The sequence below is a fragment of the Protopterus annectens genome, chromosome 7.part0 (assembly GCF_019279795.1).
Source record: "Protopterus annectens isolate FY-2018-M chromosome 7.part0, PAN1.0, whole genome shotgun sequence".
Classification (NCBI taxonomy): Eukaryota; Metazoa; Chordata; order Ceratodontiformes; family Protopteridae; genus Protopterus; species Protopterus annectens.
The window spans coordinates 722,350,726-722,356,239 of record NC_056739.1 but is presented as its reverse complement, the minus strand read 5'-3'; the positions used below and the strand labels follow the sequence as shown (position 1 = coordinate 722,356,239).

Sequence of the window (5,514 nt, the reverse complement as noted above, 5' to 3'; positions counted from 1 at the left end):
TTGTCTGTTACATTCATACTATGGCAAGATGTTACAGCGTACCAGGGAAAACTGCAGGGTGCCTTTTTGGCAAGGCTTATATAGGCCTTAGGACCAACAGCCTAGTACCTACTCACTACTGCTAGTACACAAAAAAAGCATACTCACCAATTGGGGACAAATTTAAACAGAATCAGGGACACTTTTAAAATATTAGTGCTATTAACTTGAAACATTGACAGAATCAGAGCATATGCACATTTTTTGAAGTAAAAGAAGTTTATAACTCTTAATTATTGTCATTATTCATTAAGGGTAATTCACCACCTTTACTCCAAGTCAATAGTTTTAGGAGGGATTAAGAGGGATGGAGTTAAAATTTGAGTCAAAATCAGGGACAGTCGAGAGGTATGACATAAGAGGCTGCCTTTCACCATCACAAAGGTGGCAACAAGCTACCGACACATCAGAAACGTAATTAAAGAGCTAAACATTCATTGCTTTACTCATTTTTCGATTAATTGTAAGTATAACAAAGAAGTAAAACACAAAACAAGTCATCAACAGCGACGTGAACAAACCCTGGGGGAAAATGATTTGAGTTACTAAAAAAAATGCTGGCTTAGTTAAAACAATAAGCCATAGCAATATAAAACTGCGTTCTAATCCTACTATAAAACAATTTGCAAAACTTCCGTTAGGAAAAAAGGAAAAGAAAACACAAAAAAGCGGGCACATCAATCATAATCATGCAACAACGCAACCTTTAACAAGCAATATTACGTTACGTAACGTCAAGACGTTTTTTAGGGGCGTTACTTCTGTTGGATTTAACCAATAACAACAACATCAATACCTATTTGTCGGTTTTACGTATTTGTTTTTAACTGAGTTCAAGTGTAGTGTATGAAAATTTGCAGTTAGCAATATATTAATTTGATAAATGGTTTTAAAAGCATGTAAGTAACGGGCTTTTGATGCATGTTACTGCTGAAGACATAGTCGCGTAAGTCTTTTAAAAATACGGGATTGTAATTTTTACTTGTGCAACGTGGTTTTACAGCAATAAGTCTAACGTGTTTTGACTTCTTGGTACATATAGGTTCTAGTCACACTTTCCATTTGAATCAATCCCCCCAATCCTTAAATGGCACTACGACGAGAGCTTTGAACATACCTCTTTAATTTACTAAGATTTTATGCCTCTCTGTATGATTTTTGCAGACAGGTTTAGACCCGTTCTTTGTAAAGTCACATTTGCTTATGGGTATGTAACATTATTAAATACATAATCCAAAACTCTGTACAAAGATTCACTACCACTAACCATATAGTGTAGTATATAAAGACCTTCTATTGTGAAAAATAAATAGCGCTGTTCTTCCTGACCTGTTATGATTTTTAGAGGCCGGTGCTGCATACCTCTCAATGAATCATGGACACATCTCAACAGATTCTGGGACAAATCCATAAATAATCAGGAACTTAAAAAATTAGTGCTATTAACTTGACACTTGATAGAATAAGAGAACGTGAATCAACTGTAACTGTTGGTATTAATTACGTGTATTTCAACACCTTTTCTCCAATAGTCACCAGTTGTAGACGAGATTAGGAGGAACAGCGCCAAAATTTGGGACAGAATTAGGACATTCCTGAAAATTAGGGTAATTTAAAAGGTGTGCAGTGCGATGATTTTTAATGCTTGCAGGTTGACAGGTGTGACTTTGGGATATACATTATGCTTTTGGGGAGTTATTATTTTAAATAGTCAACTCAGTTTAGTTGGCTGCAGGCAGGCATCCTTGGTGTACTTGTATTTTTATTTGACCACTTGTTAATTAAATTCGTAAACTAGCTGATTCAGTCAGGACTCATTTTTCAGCTGTGACCTGGGTTGAAGAACATACATATCTACAAAGTACCAGAAGCGTATAAAACAAGTTATGCTGATAACATTCAGGAGGCTTTAAAATGGTGGTAAATATAGTCGCTGAAAGACACATGGTTCTGTGCTGGGTCCTCTCCTGTTTGGCTTCTACTTTTCATAGGTTCATAGGTGTGTACTAGGCTAATGGCCCTGGAGCCTTTACAAGCCTAGCCCATAGAATTACCCTGGCATCGTGCCATCCAACCTTTGTTCCCAGTGCCTCTGTCGAGTAGAGCCACTGAAGTGATCCCTAGGGTGAATTTTCTATTTCCTTTCCACTCATCAAGATTTCTCTTGATGAGGCCCAGTGAGGTGCATTTGACATGTATGGGAAGTCTATTCCATAGCAGGGGCAGTCTCTGGGTTATGAACCTGTCCCTCCAGCTTGTTCTGTTGATTGTGGTAATGAGGTTGAGATCTCTGGAGCATGTGGTGCAGAGGGATTGGGATTTCTTTAGATGTAGCATTTCTAACAGAGCTGGGACAGACATGGCTTTGTAAGTCAAGCAGAGATCACCTCTAAGTAGGCGATATGAGACAGAGAATAGTTGGAATTTTTTGAGTCTGTCCATATGGGACAGATATTCTCCAGTGTCCTTAGGAACGTGGAATGTGAGTCTTGGGACATGGTTGGGGACCTATAGCAGGCTATGACCTGAATCGCTGTCTTACCCAATGTTAGCTGCACCTGAAGTATCTCTGATGCATTATGTTGGGCTACCAGTCTGGAGGTGTGTGCATCCCTTATGAACATGGAAACACCACCGCCTTTGGAGCTTCGGTCCAAGTTCTGGGGCCGAAAGGTGTGGAATGAGTTATAGCCTGGTAGTGTAGGGATGCTTTCTGCTGCCTTAAACCAGGTCTCAGTTACAGCACAAATGTCGATGTTCTCCATTTTAAGGAGTGCTTCGAGCGATTGCATTTTGAGATTTAGACTTCTAGCATTGAGAAGCATGACCCTCAGATTTCATTTGTTTGTAGCTGTTACAGTGGTAATTTGGTCTTTGGAACACCTGCTAAAAAAGACACTATAGGGGTGGCAAGAGCCTTGGCCAGTATCCAGAAGCCCAGGGGTGACAGATGCAGGCCATCTCTGGCAAAGCATCGAGGTCTGTCAGTCATGTCATCCCAGGCAGACAGATACTGGATTCCCTTAGAATGACACCAGAAAGTTAGTCATTTGTTGAAATCAGTCATTTTCTGCTTGTACTGTGGTATCTTTCTGGGTGATGGTAGGTGGTTGCTCAGGGCTAGGGTCTTATCCACCAGGGCTACATAATCGCTCCTCCATGTCTCTTTTCATGTAGTCCAGGGAGGTACGTCTCAGGTCATTGACACTCACATGTACAATGATAGAGTCATATTTGTACCTGTTGTTGAGGGACCTGAGTGCATGTGTTATGTGGTGGATCCTGGCACCTGACAGACAGCTGACTGTTACTTTCTCCTTTTTCAACCTAGTGAGTGGGACATCAGTGTGCCTCACTATTGAGTCACCTATGAGTAGTGTGTTGGGCATGCTGTTTTGCCTTAGGGGCTTTGGCGAGAGGCACACTGTTTAGGAGAGTTGTGTCTCGTGATTAGTGTTGTGCTGTGGTGGTTGAGCGATTTCTGTCTTGGAGGTCTCTGCTGTTTGGGTAGATTTTTATTGAGAGCCTCTGCGAAGGTGGCTGTGTGGTTTATGTTTTTATATGAAGGCAGTGCTGGTGTGTTTTCTGGAGGGCTATGTGTTCCATGTGGTGTGGTGCAAGTCTTGACCAGCTATTCTGGTAGTAGCTGGAGAGTGCTTGGCTTCCATTTTGGATATTCTGAAATAAAAGTCACTAACAAAGGGCTCGGGCAAGTTTGCAGATGACTGCTAGCTAAGAGCAGTCATTGAATCTCCAAATGACTTATCCATCCTGCAGGAAGGTTTATCTCAAATAAATAATTGGTGTCAAAATCATGGCCTGAAATTAAATGCCCCCCCCCCAAAAAAAGCATTGTTATATTCTTTGGGAAGTCATTAAGGAAGCTACCACCCCCTGAGTTGCTCAGTTATTCAGGACTTGGAACTTTATGTGGACAGTGATTTTATATTTTGACCAACATGTGTCTGTTGTAAGAAAGTCATTCTGTATTGCACAACTTATAAACAAAGGAATTGTCTCTATATCTAGGGATGTGATTGTCTCTAGATCTAGGGATGTGATTGTCCCCTTTCACTCATCCCTCATTAGACCTGTCATTGAATATAATGCCCCCCCCCCCACTTGGTATCTGTTCAGACACATGCAACAACTGGAATGCCCAGAGAGTTACCTTATTAAAAGGATATTAAAAGGATACGAGGCCTAAACAACACATCCTACATAGACCAGCTCAAAGCCCTGTTACTATACTTGGTATCCTACAGACTGCTAAGAGGTGATGATTGTCTGGCATACAAGGCATCCTCTGACTCATTACTTATAGATGTACTGCACATCACCAAGTAAAATGACATTATGAATACTTGGTCAAGGGATCTAAACCTGTTCTGCAACATTAACAGAACAGTTTGGAGGAACAGGTATATATCGCAGAGGAAACCGCTGTCATGAAACAGACTCCCCATCCATAGAAAACAAAGTTTATCCTTGTCCATTTTCAACTCCATCTTAGAGCTGTGGATAGGAAACAGAAAATATGCCCCAGGACTGTCCCCTGTACTACTAATGGACAGATACATCAAACAGATGCTTAATCCCATGCATGAGTCATCTCCAAATTATCTGTGATATGATCCCAGTTATTATCATTAGTAATATATAATTATCGACTATGGGATGGATAAGGCAAATTTATAAACAAATTATATCTTTTATTTTAAGCACATAAAGAGGAATTGGCTAGGCTTAAAATGGCCTTCAAGGACAATTAGCCTAGTACTTACCTATGAACCTGTAACAGGAGGTGAAGGAATAGAAACTCTAGAGAGGTTGTAGAAACATATTAAAGAAGGGCCAATTTGGCCTGATATATGGGCTCCAGAAATATATTAAAGAAGGGCCTGTTTGGCCTGATATATCATTCAGCTTTGAATGATAAATGCAGGGGTGTGGGGGCATTAGTGTATTACACAATGAAGTCTTAACTCTCATATATACTGGCTTAGAGAATTTGAGTTGCATCTGCACTATACAATATGTGTGTGTGTGTGTGCATGTATGTATATATATATATATATATATATATATATATATATGTATGTGTGTGTGCATACATATATATATATATATATATATGTATATATATATGATAAAAATAAGAAATCCACCGTCAGCAACCATACAGATTTGTAAATGCGTTCAGAATAGAAAGTTCCAATATTCCAATGTAGACGTAAAACATAAAAGGTTTATTGTGCAGTCAGACGGTAAGCGCATTCACATTTGCTTCTTCAGACCATAACATACTGAGTACTGAAACACTTTGAAACATTTAAAAACATTATTGCCAATCAGAGAAAATTACCCTATAACGTCATTTCCTTTATTAACATAGAAAACATTAAAATAAATCATACTATCTATGACATAAAATAAAACTTCATAGACATTTCAAAATTCATAAACAATCCTTAT

General features: G+C 39.2%; 1 protein-coding gene across 3 annotated transcripts in view; it reads left to right on the top strand.

The window, feature by feature from the left end:
• Positions 1-825: 825 nt before the first annotated feature.
• The window catches only part of PPCDC (phosphopantothenoylcysteine decarboxylase), a 1,155,725-nt gene continuing 1,151,036 nt past the window's right edge, over positions 826-5,514 (top strand). For 2 of the 3 annotated variants that reach the window (XM_044077243.1, XM_044077242.1), the window contains exon 1: positions 826-985. The gene's annotated coding sequence lies outside the window, so the exon portion shown is untranslated. The remainder of the gene's footprint in view (positions 986-5,514) is intronic. The other variant, XM_044077244.1, reaches the window with a different exon arrangement.